The sequence below is a fragment of the Dermacentor silvarum genome, chromosome 10 (genome assembly GCF_013339745.2).
Source record: "Dermacentor silvarum isolate Dsil-2018 chromosome 10, BIME_Dsil_1.4, whole genome shotgun sequence".
In the NCBI taxonomy this organism is placed as follows: Eukaryota; Metazoa; Arthropoda; class Arachnida; order Ixodida; family Ixodidae; genus Dermacentor; species Dermacentor silvarum.
In genome coordinates, this window is record NC_051163.1 from 55,655,088 (window position 1) to 55,672,721 (window position 17,634).

The window sequence follows — 17,634 nt, forward strand, 5'->3', positions numbered from 1 at the left end:
TGTGATAAAGAGACCCTCAAGGAGTACGGACGTCCCCACCTCACATACTCGTCATCAACTCCGCCATCACTTCTGTAGCGACTGAAAAATGGTCACTGATAACACATATTACAATAAAAAAACATTGGTCTAAACAACTACAGCATAAACTGCTAAATGGATTCTGTAAACTTCTGCTTACATATTACTTATGCGTGCAATTCATCATTATATTGGGAGATTTATTCTCAGAGAAGAATCGTACTGAAACTCGCTTGAAAAGGACTTGTTGGGGAGATAGAGAGATCTGTTGATCAAAGGATACATATTTGGTTTCTTTAAGCGGGCATCTTACGAGCAACTTCGAAACCCTGATCTATAAATATAAACCCTTGCGGATTTTTTGTTTTTGTTTTGTTTATGTGTTGCGAAGAAGTTAATGCCCATAAGCATTTTCATGTACTTTCCACTTTTGTTGCGGTGAATTATCTATTGACACGGCATGTTTTTCCCTAAGACACCAAACGACTTCAATAACCTGTCAATTTCAGTCCGATATGCTTCATCTAGTCACGCTGATAACGAGGAGAATACAGCGGACGAGGTTCCCAACTTTATACTCATACACCTTTGTACTATATCAAGACCTGCGCTAACCAATAACCGCAAAATACTCGTGTAAGTTCTCTTGATGGCACAGCATTTTTGTGATAGTCGCCTGAAGTGTTGGTGATGCTCTGTAATGCCTACATATACAAAGTGCCTCAAACTGTCCGAGCTGAAATTCGTGGACAACGCAGAGAAGACAGGTATTTTCTTGCGATGCATTACTAGCAGCGCAACGGTGGGCATTAGTACAAGCTGTGATAATCAATATTAATTCATTGTTACGTTCCGAGAAACCAATATTTTATAGCACATTTTATAATTGCGAAACTGAAGCCAGTGAGGGCTCAAGGCATGTATTACACGCATTTCGAATCATGATAATCAGTTTCCGCGTTCTTGCGCAAGTGTTTTGTAAATATGGATTGGTGTGTTCCTAGAATGCGTCCCTCCCGCAATGAAAAAAAGAATTCTAAGAAAGGCACTATTTCATTTTCTGCCTAAGTTCGAGAAAGAATGCCTCGAAAGCCATGCTGCTGATGCTAATCTGAAGACTCATATATGGACATGGCTGGAGCATGGATGGACATATGTTTAGATTTCGCCGGTTCAACACCTGCCAGAATGCAAAAATTTGAAATTTCGTTAGCAGGGTTTGTTTAAAAGTTGAGTTAATCCGAGATTGTCGCAAGCTTAATGACGTCCGCTGTCACTAGTAATTCGTCGCGAAGAGAGGGCGCTCTAACGTCCACTGTACCATCGTTATCGTTTAGTTTGCGTTCTTCTCCTTTGGAGCGATCACATAATAGGTTTGTTATCCATAAAGCAAACGAATGTGAGTAGCCTTTTGTTCAACTTACCTTTCATTGTCGTGCTCGCTTGAGCTGGAAGAAAAATTGTACCATGACGCAATAGCATATTTAATGCGATCAGCCTTATTTGCCTACTTCAGGCGTTTTGAGTCAATCTATCTATGATTAACGTAATAGTTCAGCGGAAATCCACTAGGCGAAAAGAAGTTTTTAAATGGAAAAACGAGATGAGGTGGATGTCTAATTTTTTCATTTATTGTACCTAGCTTACTATATATCTATCTATCTATCTATCCGTCCGTCCACCCAAAATAGGTTTCAGTTAAAACCTGATAAGTAAATAACTTGTAATTAGTTTGGCAAGCTTTCCACAGCCAAGAACTCTCTCCAGCATGTCCAAAACGGTACTTTAGGCTATGCGTTAGGTCTTGAGTGCTCTACTTTTGAGATATCAAGAAACACAGCACAAATCATACGTCGGAATTACATGGTAACGGGAACAACCCGACTTAATTATTATAGACGAATGCAGCGAAAAAAAAAGAAAACCTGAAGCACTTGAAAAGAAACGGCACCTAATTGTGCCCATCCCTTGGCGAATTGCCTGCTTTCGTGCTGGCGATACACACTACATTTTCGTACGTCAAAGCCCGGACTGAGGGCGTCATAAACATCATCCGTGGGAATATGTCTGGCTAATTCACAGGAATTCTCCATTCGTTAGAGCTGTTTGCCTGTGCCCAGCCAGCCCTAATAATAGCCTCTTAAATATAGCGATTTGATAATGAGATAACGAGTTCTCATGAGCATAATAGTGATGATCGTTATGAGTAAGATGCAGTATTATAGTAAGATAAAAAGAAATCTAATGGTTAAATGGCACCAGGGCATCATAGAACAAAAGAGATCAAAAGTTTATTACTCTATACACAGGATGCGGTTGTAATAAAGCTTTAATATTAAAGATACCGTGGCCAAGAAATTCGTGGGTGATGGGTGTCGCGAAGCGACGTAATATTTTTGGCGAGTCAAAGCGTAACAAAATATTAGAAACACGTTTTTTTTCATGTTATCTGTATCTTCATTTCAGGCACACTAGCTGACTGCCCCACTGTTCGACTCTTCGAAGCGGCGATTGCGCGATTGCGAAATGAAGTCCGGAATATGCACAGAGTTGGTCACGTAACTTACACGTCGTCATCGTGGCCATAGTCTTTCTGTTGGCTGAAAAATAATCGACAACGCACTTCTAGAAAATTTTCTTCGTTTTGAAAAATAAATGGAGTGGATATAGCTTACCGTTGCTGCATCTATGGACACAAAAATTACTAGGGGTCCCTTAGCTACAACTAAGGCAACTTGAAAGCGAAAGCCCGAGTGCCGCTAACTCAATGACACGATGACCACTTTTTTTTGCTAAGTCATCATCACTTTGAAACTGACAACTTACTGTCATTTTCGCAAGTCATCATGTTTTTTTTGCAAGTCACCCGTCCTGTGATTCACCAAAGTCGACCATGACTCTGCACTTTTTTTGCTAGTCACTCGCACTTGGACCATCAAATCTCGCATATATTTTTTCCAAGTCACTTCCCCACTCCATAACCCCTTGATTCACTCTTGATTCACCTGCTTGGTTGACCTTCATTCACTCTATCATCTCGATTTTCACTTCCATCAAACTTGGTTTGCTCTATTAAACCAAATTTCCTAATTTTCATCACTCTTGATTCACCCTCATTCATTCTTACTTCATTCTCATTTACTCTTCATTATCTTAGCTCACTCTATCGCAACATTACATTTCGTTTGACTCCTATCACCCAACTAAACCCCTTGAATTCACCATCAATTCACTCTTAATTCACCTCATCCACCTCTCTGTAGACCCATTATCACTTCAGTTCACTTGCCTAATCAATTTTCCACCCTTAATCGCGGTTTTGTGCACAATATTGCCTCTTATCCTAAGAAGACCATTTTGTGTCGACGACGCGGTTTTGAAACGGCCTTGAAACACAGACATCGCCATAAGAAATATAAGGCTTTCGCCTTATTAAAACATTGACCACGGAAGTACGCTGGAGAAAACGTAAGCGCGCAGTCTCTTGCGCCTGTAATCACTGTGCAAAGGTTTTTTTTTTCTTGACTAGGTAACGCTGTATTATTTACTAGTATTTCACTAGATATCCGTCATACCAAACCGTTTGTAATGTCAGTTTACGCGAAATAATAGATTTCCTAATACGGTACGCAGCGTAACTTTGACCTGCTACATTACTCGCGAATGATTACATTATGTAATACTGCGGACGCTCGTTACCCGATTACATACATATATTTGCAGTGAAACCAACCTTAACACAACACATTGATGTCGTGTCTTCAACAGTGCTCGTCAGGCCGGTCAAAGGAAAGTTGATAAAGCGCTTACCGAAAGTGTTATCGAGCTACCACCTTCGTCTACTACAGAGACAAACAAGATCACTCTAGAATAGGTTTACCCCTATTTTGGTATTAATCAGGCTTTTGACTACCTCCACACAGTTCTACTAAGAGCGCTCGCTCAATATACACGGACGCATTTGCCTTGGTATCCATCACTCCTACGAGACCGTTTTTTAAGGCTTGGTGGACTGTATAAAGTGGAGATATAATCGTCATTTGCTCTCGTAATGTTCAAAGAACCTTCGAGCAGATACCGGAAATTCAAGAGTCGTAGTAGTGTTGTTGCTGTATATTTTGTTGGGTTTTCTACTTCCACAATATCCTATTATTTTTCCACTTTCGTCAAGAGCCTTTTTAAGGACCGGTTGGAGATTCTAGACATATTCGAAAAGCTCACTGCCGACTGAATAAAAAATCGCTACTTTGGATTGCCCCTAATTGCTGCACTTGGCTACATTTCGGCTTCTGTCATGCAATCTTCTAACCAAGCTGCACAAAGTGCGGAACTTCGCACTTCTGTGCTCAGCCGCCAATGACCGGAGCTTTCTGAAGTTTACAAATTGGTATTTGCTTCGACACTGCAAGCAGGATGGGAGTAGGGTACAACAATTAGGTGACATCAAAATTGCCACTTGAAGAATTTTATTAGTGGGTTGTTCTGAAAGACAATCCGATCGTCCACCAGTATGTGAGAAATCTCCCAAATGCCGTTGAAGACGCGATGAAATCCTTGACCTTAAAGATCTTAAAGGCGCTTTTTAGAAGCTGTTCCTGACCAAGCAAGTTCACTGAGATAGGTAGAAAATATTTCTCTGAGAGTAAACACACCAATAATTGTTTGTGCTTCTTTCGAAACCTAATAGGTTCACCTTTCGATATCAGTACGTGAAGTCCGCCACTTACACGTTTATAAAACATTCCATTATATCATTCTCATGCCCGAAGACAGCTAGTGTACACAATCGCTTTTCATGTTGGTTCTTAGTACCAACCCCAGGGTGTTACGAAGCTAGGCAACCTTTTTTTTTCTTGTTTTAGTTAAGGTACGTTAGATACTAAAACCAGCATCTCTATGCGCTGTAACAAAGTAAATGTCGGCTCATTTTTATAGTTCTAAAAACCCATATACCTAAACGCGGAGCTGAAGACGTAACGTCGTGTTCTCTCTTTGCATGTTAATGTTGCAATCTAAATTTTCGTATTATCCCGATGCTATTTGTCGGCTGTGACGACACAACAATTCAGATCAAATTAAAATCAATTGTTTGGGCAGCTGACCGCCGTAATGCTTATACACCGCTTCCACTTCCATATGCATCTAACTTCTTATCCGGAGAGAATATTTCACCTATCACTTCCGAGTTAGCTTTAAAAAGAGTTCATGTGCAATATAATGTACAAGGGGTCTCATGAGGATACGCATTTTTATTTGGGCACCGAAAATATGCAAGCTATGTGTGTGCGTGTGTGCCCATGCATGTGCGTGTTTTGGCTACCCCTATGTTTGTAGCCTGCGGTTCCGAACATTTTACGGGAGAGCTTCACGTTACGGCCCAAAGTAGGCGCCAGCGTAGCGTCGTTTAGCGGGCTAGAGCCGTCGGTCAGAAAAAGGCTAACCGACACGCGTAATCACCCAAGCTCAGTGTGTTTCCGATTGTGTATTGTCAGCGATAAAAAAGCCTTTAATCAAAAAAAAGTATATGTCCGTGGTTTCACCTGCCAATACCACTATCTGATTATGAGGCAAGTCGTAATGGGGGACTATTCAGGAATTTATTGGACCACCTGGGGTGCTTTAACGGGCACTCAGTACACGCCACACGAGTGTTCTTGCATTCCGCCCCCATCGGAATGTGGCCGCCGCGGCCACGGTCATGCCGAAGACCTCGGGCTGGGCAACGGGATGCCATGGCGACCTAGCTATACCGCTGTGTGTGGCGCGTTAGTTCGTTATCCCAAACGGCAAAGGTCTTGAACTCGAAAGCTGCTTGAAACTAACCAAATTCTAGAATTCCTATTTAATTACTATTCATAATGATCAAACATATACGCCCACTGTGTCTAATCCTTCTGGTTTCGAAAGACGCATTCATCAGAGATGGTGAAAACTCTTCGCGATGCGGCCAACGAAGCAACGTTCCCTAGGTGAACTAAAATATTGGCGTTAAGCTAGCTTCTAGATTTTCCATCTAAATAGTTGTGCATTTTGTGGTAGTGCATTGAAAGTGCCGATTCTTGTGATGCCTTTTATAAAGCTGTTGTAGATACTATTGCCGACCGCGTTGGGTGGTGTTTCGGGACCAGAAAGTTTCGGGACCAGAAAATAAAACCATTTTCGAAAGCTTTTTCTAGTAGTATGCTGAAGCATAGAAGAAACATGAGGAGCTTAGTAGGAGGCCGGGCAAGTGTGTCCGCAGCTTTAAAAATAGTCGTTGTCCTACCTTTCGGTATTTTGGTCGTTGAAGCTAGAAGAGAGCGGTAAACACACGCTATTACGATCTAGCCTCCGCCATCTTACTTAAGTGCGCCCGTAGGTTCAGGTGCGGCCATCACCATACCTTGCATTATTTTCGAAGTTGGAGCTGTAATAAAGTGGTCAAAACACGTTAATGAGATCACTTCTCTACGACTTTATTTCAGTTGACAAAGCACATTTATTGACCCGGACTATACGGTTGAATGAAGCGCGCGCAACTGTTTTGTGTCGAACGTTGCGTTTGAACAGAGCGCTCCTATCAGAAACATTGGAGTCAATGCATTTAACTTGTAGGAAAGAGGACATCGCGGCTCCTTTTAATTGCGAAGCATTCTTCGCCTATTCTAGGTACTTCAAATCTATCTATCTATCTATCTATCTATCTATCTATCTATCTATCTATCTATCTATATATATATCGATCTTCCTCCACCGCAAGGTGGAGGAATTGTCATGAAAGGAAAAAAAAGTGTCATCCACCCGAATGTAAGCATGAAGCTTTAAAGGAAACCCATACGGGTTTCTCATACAGCTTTCTCCGAGTTGCTATATCATGATATGTATGACATGCATGCATGACATGGCATTAATGACATGGCATGTATATATTGGCATGAAGTGGCATACATGACATGACAAGAATGACATGCATTTGTGAGATGAGTGCTACTGCATGAATGACATTGACATGAATGACCGGACAGGACCGAGTTCCGGTATCGTGCGATCTCATAGCCGGGTTTCATTGTGTCACAGTTACTGCGGGTAACCGGATTTTTTCAGATCCAAAAGTTACATGGCTTGTAGAGAGAGAGCTCGCTTCAATTTCCCAATTGAGAACATCCCACTGAAATTAAAAATTAGGTATGGTTATTGATGTATTGTTAATTAGGGACTACTTAAAATTACCTCGCATCACCCGCCACCTCATAGTCCCCACCGTTCACTGCTTGTCTTCGAAGGAGCCACCCGTTTGCTTCAACACAGCTATCTTGAAATATTACTTAATGCCTTTTTAGAAACACACAGTATAGATACTGTACAACTTACTTGAACAAGACATTCGCACAGTAGAATACCAATACCACAAGTCATTTTAGTGTAATATAAGAGAAGGTTATCAAACACAATTTTCAAGAACATCAATTGGTCAGTAACATGACATAGGAATGTGCAATTAAATAACAAAATATGGAATTACCAGCGAATTTGGATAAGGTATATTGCTTTAATGAAGAACAAAAGATTGCTTGTCATCTCCTTTCGAGTGGTATCGTAATCCGAATTTTCTCTGCAGGAAACTGAACGAGTCGCTCGCAATAAGTATTTCGAATCAATGGTAAAATAAAACTTTGCGTAACTTGTTGCCAGTTGACATAATAACTATATCTCGACGTAACGAGTGCATTTTCAATTTGATAGTATTAGGTAAGTTAGCATCTACAATCTAAGATGTAACAGAAATGATACACCGTACATGGACGTTGTAACATGATATACAGGGTGCACTAGGATTTGAGAATGCAATTGTACGAAAGATCGTTTCTGCAATCTGATTGCAGAAGTTGTCGTTTTGGAACAGAGAAATAAGCAGTAGTTCATTTACAGCATAACCAATTTATTTACGTCTGCAGCACAGCACAGTTTCTGTAAGTGACGTGTTCATCTGTCTCAAGCTCTTTCTGTCTCGGTATTAAAAACTTGTTTCTTATTGTTTGTGAAACATCCTGGAATAACACGCCGGCAGAGAATCTAAGAGAAGGCCGTTGTCAAAATAAGTAGAAAACCAATGAGGTAGGCAATGAGGGAGGGAGGCAGGGCAGTGGAGCCCCCCCTTCCCCCCAGGTCCTCCTCTGTCTGAATTCATCAGTGTGACACAGAAGATGTCAAATGCCTGGCTTACCCATCGTCATCACTTCATCATCCGAGGTCACTGAAATAGCGTAGCAATACACACAGTTTATTCTCATGAGCTGTCACTATCCGTCAAAAGTACCACGAACTAAACTGTTTTTTTTTGTTTCTTGCTAAACATTGTGCTTTTTCATTCATCCAAGCTAAATTATTTCGCAAAATGATGCCTACAAACAGAATGTGCCGTGGTGCGAAGGGCGTGTACAGATCTCTTACTGCGAGAGTGCCCCATATTTTTTACTACTGCAACAAGAAAGCTCTGGGGTAGCCAACTATCTTGGCCATTTCTTCTTTTGTTACGTAATTATTTTGAAGATAAAAATTCCAATATTAAGACTGTTCAACATATTTATCTAAATACTTGGCTCTTAAAACAATGGATGCGTCATGGTCACCCTGCATGCCCATACAGGTATTTCAAATTCGAATGCTCACCCGTGATATCACGTTCTCCCTGTGGAACGCAGGAAGTTTTCAAAGCAACCGGCTGCACAACTTAGACTCCTCTCTACGCCTTTGCATCCCAGCTGGACTCTGCCGTCGAGAAGCTACCCTACTTTTTTTCGAACATGGCTAGGATGGCCTTTACTAAGTCCGAATTCCGAATCGGATGGGCCGACGACGCCTCGTGTGATGACTGTGGTAGCGAGGAGACTCTTCAGCACCTTCTCTGTATCGCTCACAATCGCGATAGCGCGTTTTGACCAAAGACCTCTAACAGAGGAACTTATTTTAGAATGCCGACATCACAAGCCATCGCAGCGGAGGGCCACGAGGGCACTGTTGCAGTTTTTAAGGGCAACAGATTTGGACAAGCGGCTGTAGCCCGGACAGATGTTTATAGTGCTGCAAGTGCTACTGTGCTGTGCCACCTGTGACCGATTGTGATTGTGTATCTGTGCTCCTTTCTTTCTCTATCTCTGCTTTCCTGACACTTTACCCCCCCTCCCCTCTCTCCCCAGCGTAGGGTAGCAAACCGGATCTTTCCATTTGGTTAACCTCCCTGCCTTATCCCTTTCTTCTGTCTCTCTCAAATTCTCGTAAATACAGACATTTTTCCACACAGCGCAAGCGCATTTCCCAATGACGGAAGTTACTTCGCAATATTTTTCTGAGCAAATATGGATATTCCTAAGTGCCTTGCAGTTTCATTAGATAGAGATTGCGGACAAACCTTACGTGGTACTATATAGGAACTGATTTATAGGCATATTTCGATACATCGTCTATTACATACTTGCCTAATGAAAGGAACCTTTACGCCAGCGTAGTCATGATGTGCTTGGTGCACTCGCATAAGTAACCTTTACGCTGATAGCCAAACAGGTCGTGTTCTTATGTTATAGTGACACAAAGTATCAGACTGAAAAGAGATGCGTGAAGATGATCAAGCATCTAGTTGACGTCAATCGATGACAATGGCTTTCCTGAGCGAGTTGGAGGCAACAATAGGACGGAGTCATTGCTCACGGCATTCTATCGCGCCACCACTCCCGTGAGAGAAGCAGGAAGAACGTTGGACCACTTATGTTTTTAGACTACACTATCGTCAGGATAGCTCCACATTTCTAGACTGCACTACTTTCGGGATCCGCCCATACTTCTTAGACTGCACAAATCCACGGGAACGGTCTTAAACTGCGATGCCCTCAAGATTGGCCAGCATTTTCAGACTGCAGTATCTTCGAGATTGGCCCACAAGAGAAGCTAGGCACACATACATCTAAACTCACTAAAAATACATCGTCTGTAAAAGAAGCTTAGAGAGCGACGTCTGCAGCCAACATCGTCCTGTTGCTGTATAAGCTGCATCCTGCATAAATTTTTCATTGACTGCCTGTTTGCTTTACTCACGATTGCTTCATATAACAGGATCAAGATATAGTACAATGTCACTGGAATGCACTATCGAATCTGTTTTGTCCCTGGGCGGCACCGCTGTCACTGGGACCTCTTGCGAAGCTTCCGAGCGCATTCTAGAACACAAGCCTTTAAAATCTGCGTGACTGCCAACCCTTATTGGGAGTATTCAGATGACGTCGCGTAATGCCATTCTGCAGTCCTATTAACAACTTCCACCACATCGCAAAGGATAAGCGGATCTAGATAAGGCGCGGAGTTTTTCACTATGCTGACTTTGTTACAATGTGGAGATGTTGATGACGTCAGCGCATAAGGGGTACGGATGTTGCTTAGTTTGCGGCCGCGACATCCTAATTCGCAGTTTGAAACTGGTACCTCTTCAGCACAAGAGAACCACCCGGAATTTCACCCAGTCATGGTATAGAATTCAGTCAGATGAACCGGGACAAGTGTGTGACTGATTTACATACATTAAATTAAATTATGGGGTTTTACGTGCCATAACCACTATCTGATTATGAGGCAAGCCGTAGTGGTGGACTTCGGATTAATTTGGACCAACTGGGGTTTTTCAAGGTGCACCTAAATCTAAGCACACAGGTGTTTTCTGCATTTCTCCCCCATCAAATGCGGCCGCCGTGGCCGGGATTCGGTCCCGCAACCTCGTGCTCAGCAGCCCGACACCATAACCACTGAGCAACTCCTGGCGGGTTACATATTCATGGGGGTTAAAATTAAATTATGGGGTTTTACGCGTCCAAAACCACAATCTGATTAGGAGGCACGCCCTAGTGGGGGACTCCGGATTAATTTGGACCACCTGGGGTTCTTTAACGTGCACCTAAATCTAAGTACACGGGTGTTTTCTGCATTTCGCCCTCACCGAAATGTGGCCGCCGTGGCATACATGGTGGTAACCATCGGCTAAAAGCTGTTGCAAACAACTTGACTAGGCCGAGTCAAGCTTGCAAATGGTTTGGTTTGGGTGTATGGGCGCACAGTATAGCTTCCTGTGTTTAGTTATCGTTCTTCTCAACAAAACTTGTCAATTGTTAGGCATCGCCTGTCCTTTGTGCTTCCCTCTCGTGTTTTGCCCTACCTCTGTGCAAGCGAACAAAAAGAGTGGCAGTTTCGCCGGAAAGGCGAAGCATCGATTGGCATAGCAAATTAGTAGACAGCTATACGAAGTAAGGATAGTAGTTTTATCGGCCGTATAAAGTTGTAAATATTCGCTTACTAACTAAATAAAGAAGCACGGTGTCACGCGCGCACAGGTAAACATGAGCACATCTCGCTCGATGACCGCGGAAACTCGTCAAAACGCTCGAGTGAGAAAGCGCGCCAGCGGCAGCGAGCAAATTGACTTTCGCGCTGTCTCTGGCTTCAACGTGAACTAAACTTCAGAAAGCACGGCGCATACGAAGCTACCGGCACTCGGCGCATGCACCTTGTCCTCACCGCATATCGCTTTGAAGATGAGGAACCCGCGGGCGCACACTTCGTCCACATCGCAGGTCGCTTCAAGATACGGCTCTCGCGCGGCAGCTCTGTGAGTAGCAGCCGTGGGAGCAGAATGCACGCCCCCCCCCCCCCGCCCCCCCGTCTTCGTCGCCTCCTCCATGTGCCTCGCGCGCGAACGAAGACCTGGCGCTTCCGGCCGCCTTCCTCTCTACCGTGCGCGAGATTAAGCTGCGGTTGCTGGCTAGCCCTCGCACGCGTTCACTCGCACACACAGCGCACGGCGCGCGGCGGCGATTTTGTCGCCGTTGGACTTTATACGGAACCTCACGGTGACGACGGCGACGACAAAAAATGTCGCAGTTTCACCCGAAAGGCGAAGCATCAATTGCGATAGCAAATTGGTAGAGAGCTATTCGGAGTAGGGATAGTAGAGTAGTTTTATCGGCAGCATAAACTTGGACATATTCGCTTTCTAACTGAATTGACAAGCGTGGTGTCATTGCGCACAAGCAAACATGAATAGATCACACTGAATGACCGCAGACAACGACTGTCAAAACACTGGCGCGGCCGCTGCAGCGGGCGAAGAATCGTGCGGTCTATCGTTTCAACGGAAACTGAGCGGCGAATGGACAGCGCATAAAGGTCAGAGCCGTGGTGGAGATAAAGAGACGGTGCGGGCGACGGCTACCACAGCCAGTGCAAGCGTATTTGTTGGCAGAGTAGAAGCTGCTCCCCCCGTCCCTCCCGCGCTGCCTCCCCGCTTTCTTTTTTTTTTTTTTTTTTTTTGCTTTCGCGTGGGAGATTGCGTTGCCACTTCTCCTTGCGCTGGGTTGCAAGATAAGCATTTGGTGCCGTAGCACAGCGTCGCCCCGCCTTCCTCCCCCCCATACCTCCACGGCCTTTTGGGTGGCAATCGCGTTTGCTTTCCGCCGTGCGTTGGCTCTCCGTGATAGCGCGCGTCCCCGGCGCGCTTTTACTCGTACGGCGCGCGGCGACGATTTTATCGCCCTTGGAATCTATACGGAACCTGACGGCGACGGCGACGGCGACGCCGACGGCAGAAATCCCGTTGAAGTGTCCATATAATTGCTATCACAATAAAATGCGCTTGGAGTGTACATACAATTGCCATCGCAATAAAATGAAGAAAATGGCGGCGCGTTCCCGCTACGCAGCATCGGCGGATAGAAAAATGAGTGACAGGATGGCAAGATCTACCACCCAGTATCAAGCCTGGTCAAAGGAAAGTGCCGCGAGGTGCGGCTTTAGCTCTAGAAACACCCCAGCTTACGCAACTCTCGTTTTCTCTTTTTGTGTTTGATGTAACAGACAGGTCCTAAAACACTTGCAGTGCCGTTCTGAACCTTCTCAAAGTGCGCCTTCTTGTTGAATCTGCCATCCTGTCAGTTCCGACTGGCCCACAGCTGTGGTACGGCCTCTCCTATTGGCTCAGAAATATCAACATTGGGGAATTTGACAGTGCCCAGAGTATATAGCGCCCTCGGTTGCTGCATATTTGAATAAGCGAAGTAGACATGTCTTCGACATCCGATTCTCCTATTGAGAAACGGGCTAGACATGTATTCGACATGTCTAATCCGTTTAGTCAAGTAGGGAACTTAACCGCGGCTGCATGGGGAAGAAATTCCGACCAATATCGCAATTGGAGCATTCCGAATGCGCCGGTGTAGCATGTTAGTCTTTGCAGTCGGATGTATTTTGATGCGTTAGCATTTAACTAACAAAGTGGAAAAAAAAGTAGCAAGTGTGGAAACCCTATCACGTGGTAGAGGCACAGATAGAATGGGAGAGTTAAAAGAGTATATATATATATATATATATATATATATATATATATATATATATTGCAACGAACAGGGTCTGCTCCGGACCGCCATCAGTTGCACTTCGCGCCTGGAAGAGGCAGGATGCGTGTGTAGTGGGCTCCCGCACAACACTTTGGAGTGTGGTAAGCGCGGTTTAAGCCTTGCATCCGGGACCTCAAAGAGGTACGACGACGTAATGCTAACGCATTTCTCTCGCCTTTAGCGCTAAATCAGAACTGATTTTTTTTTTCGTGTGGCATCGAAACCTGGCCGACCTGTATTAGAATACATACAGTGTCTAGACTTCTACACCGCTTTCACTGCTTCTCTATTTTGTTGCGGCTTCTCACCTCCAGAGGGCACCGGACCTGCAACCTCCACGGTAGGCCCGGGCGTGGGCTTGTCACCTCCGCCGCCTCCGGCTGCCGGCCTGCTCACCAGCTTCCCGGCTTCAGTCGGACCGCCTGGGAACAAAGATAAAGAAATGAAACAGGCATAGTTGGCACCCACCAGAAAGCGACGCGAGACCGCAAGGAGAACCGGAGCAGGTTCTCATAAACGTACTGCAATTCTATTAAAAAAAAAAACGAGAAGCTTTGCTAATTTGTGCGACCTCCTAAAAGTAGTGGTTAAAGGCCAACTTCAATGAATTTCACTTTGGCTAAACTTGTTATCAGCGAGTCATATATACCGTGGCAAACTTTTCTTCTTCTGGCGCGTCACTGTTCAGACATGAGCGAGTAGTGGGGGACGGCTGAGGGAAGTGAAAAAGCATAATATGCCCCATTACGAGAAAATGCGGTGTCGGCGTCGCCAAACCATGGTACAAAAAAAATGTCACAGTTTGTTACCTAAGGGCTTGAAGCAATGGTTCCAAATGCGATAGCAACACAGCAATGTCATATCGGCGAAGTAAGGTGCAGCGCTGGTAATTGTCAACCTCTTTATCGAACTTGTAGTAAACATGAGCTGATTAAGTAAGCAGTGCACCTGACAGCTAGCGGCGTAAGTGACGTATGAAGACAGACACCTCGCCCCAGAGATTTGACCAGTGCGCCGAGGTATAGGCGCGTTTCGTCAGATAACGGTGGTGTTGATGAGAAGCGCTTCCCGTGGGCAGCGCGTGCGAAGGGACACACCTGTAGCGCTGCACTGCCGATCCGGGCAGCATTGCATGTGTAGCGTGCGTTGTAAAATGTGACCCGACTATTATTAACTGAATGAACAAGCGTGGTGCGAGCGCGTACAAACAAACACGAATATATCACACTGAATGACTGCAGACAACGACTGTCAAAACGCTGGCAGCAAGCATTCGCCGCAGCGGCGAAGGTACGTGCGGTCTATCGCTTCAACGGAAACTGAGCGACGAATGCACGGCGCATAAAGGTCAGAGCCGTGTGGAGATAAGAGACGGTGCGAGCGAGCGACGAGCGCGGTTGTTGGCAGAGTGGAAGTGCGCCCCCCCCCCCCCCCCTCTCCCTCCGGCGCTGGCTTCCCGCTTCCTTGCTTGCGCGTGGGAGATTGAGTGCGTTCGCTCTCCGTGATAGCGCGCGTCCCCGCACGCTTCCGCTCGGGCATACGGCGCGCGGCGCAGATTTTATCTATAGGGAACCTCACGGCGACAGCGACGGCAGAAATCCGGTTGAAGTGTCCATATAATTGCTATCGCAATAAAAGAAGACGTGAAGCGATGGAGTAGACCAAGTGAAGGGACGTACAAATAAAGCCCCAGTGTTCTTAACGATTGAAGCTTAGCCGATTATCTCGTTGTGTTGCCCAGTTCTAGCGTTTGCTTTTTGATGTGCTGGACTAGCAGATGGTGTACACTCACTCTGTCCTAGACATCCGTCGGGCGTTTCGTACACGATCTCACGAGCTTTAAGGATATCGGCGGGCGCTCTCTGCGCGAACAGCGACGTGGAACGAACGAAAATAAAATTGAATTAAATTATGGGGTTTTACGTGTCAAAACCACGATATGATTATGAGGCACGCCGTAGTGGGGGGCTCCGGAAATTTGGACCACCTGGGGTTCTTTAACGTGCATAAATCTAAGTACACGGGTGTTCTTCGCATTTCGCCCCCATCGAAATGCGGCCGCCGTGGCCGGGATTCGATCCCGCGACCTCGTGCTCAGCAGCCCAACACCATAGCCACTGAGCAACCACGGCAGGTGGAACGAACGCGGCTTTGCTTCCTTTCGTGTGGGAATTCCGCTTAGAAATGAGGTAGCTTAATTACAGCGTTTAAATGGCATGCATCGCGAGAGAACGATGTAAACGGCGCTTTGAGAACACGTTCTAGGCGCTCAGGTTGCGGTTCCGCTGTGCAAGCTTTAGGGTTGTGCCGGCGACGTGGCCCCCAAGGCTGCCCGATCTCGGAGGCCACGCTAATGAGTTCGCTGGGTAGTCGGGTCAGCTACGAGCAGACGGCGGAAGCCGGGAGAGTGAATTCCGGTCACGGCGCTTTCGCGCTCAACCTCCCTCGGACACTCACCGAGACAGCTGGATCACGTGACTGTGACGTGCCCTTCTGTCAGGTCTAGTCAGACCGAAAGCAGCAGACGAGTTGCGGACAGTCCGGGACAGAATAACCGAAGATGCCCAATGTTGTTGGTGATGCGTCACTTCCAGCGAATGATAATGGAGTCCTATATTTTTCACTTTCGGCATCATAAACGTCTATTTTTCAGATCTTCTTTTGAGGCATCCAGCCGTATTTCAAACGTAAAATATTGCTCGAACGCTGCTTTATATCCACACTATTATTATTATTATTATTATTATTATTATTATTATTATTATTATTATTATTATTATTATTATTATTATTATTATTATTATTATTATTATTATTATCGCAGACTAGAGGCAAAATTTTTTTAGATTTTATTTGCAACTGGCCTTTAGAGCGAGCTTGAGCCTTGCCTCCGCGCGACATTATGGACCCCTGAGTCGCGTCACCCGAGGTCAGCCATGATCCGAGCAGTTGCGAGTCGCTGATATCACGTGATATCACCGTGCAGCACGCTTGGGCCGAGATCATTGCGGGCATACGCCTGACCGCTTGTATACTACTAATTTTAACGTATTTAGAGGAGAGCGCGATACTTTTCAAAGCTCGAAACGGAACGTACATGCCCTCAGCCAAGTTTAAGTGTCGTGCCCTTATTCCTATGTCTGCAGAGCTTGTTTTAAATTCCCACACATGACCCCTCAGACGCCGAGTCACTCGCTATGCAATTACAGCAAATGTGTTAAATACTGACGTCGTTCACAATTAACCAAGGAGATGTTCGATGACCACCAATATCTGCAATAGATCTGCTCCTGAAAAGTTTCTGCTGAGCAGCTTTTCTCATTTTCGGGGAGAAATTGTTTGAAAATCCTCTCTTTCTCTCCCTCTCAAGCATGTTCACGCACACACAGACACGTACACCTGTACAAACACACGTTTGCCCATTCACACGCCCGCACCCATACGCACACACACGCATACGTTACAAGTGAACACGAGAAGGACACATCCTGACGCTGTCAGATGTTTCCTAATCGGTTTATCTAATCTGGCAACCTAGGCCTTCCTAGACAGTTGCCCTACCATGTGGGCTGTTCGATACGCTAGAACATAGCGAGACGAGGGAGAATCAACCGACGGTTGAGCGAAAGCTAAGCCTGATTGCGACAAAAATATCCCTCGCGGTTATCAAAGCTCTTTAACGTCTTTTCTTATTTGTCATAACAAGCGTCTGTAGTGGCTCTGAAACCACGTGGGCTGTTGCCTCTGGTCAGTAAACGAACCTTGCGTCGTTAACATCAAAACGCCGATGATGACTATGACGGCGACGAGGGCCAACCCGGCGGCTGGCAGAGCCCACTTCATTCCCGAAGCATCTTTTGACCTGCGAAACACAAGAAACAACGTTTTAAGAAACGAATGCGTTGGGCGACATCCAAACATCCAAGCTACACTCGCGGACAACTTTCTGAGGCATCGAAAGGACAGCTATGGAGGTAAAGCGCGCACAAGTGCGCCTCCGAAAATATTTCGAGATTTCCGCACGCGTTAGCTTAAGCTGAGGAACAGGAAACGTACACACATTATTTACAGCAGCAAAATGAGACGTTCCACACGAGTGAGTGTTGAATTCGGCTTGCTGTTCTACGTTTGTCTTTTCTTCTGCTTCTGCGCTCATGCGAAACCATCTCAAAGGAAGCTCCGTTTTTCAGCATCTGTAAGTTCA

The 17,634-nt window shown here is 45.3% G+C and overlaps 1 long non-coding RNA gene across 1 annotated transcript; it reads right to left on the bottom strand.

Moving 5' to 3' along the window:
• Positions 1 to 8,239: 8,239 nt before the first annotated feature.
• LOC125940492 (uncharacterized) lies at positions 8,240 to 17,292 on the bottom strand. The gene is made up of 3 exons (XR_007463688.1): positions 17,192 to 17,292; positions 13,739 to 13,852; positions 8,240 to 8,254 (listed from the first exon to the last, which is right to left on the bottom strand). It is a non-coding gene; the product is annotated as an uncharacterized LOC125940492 (long non-coding RNA).
• Positions 17,293 to 17,634: the final 342 nt, after the last annotated feature.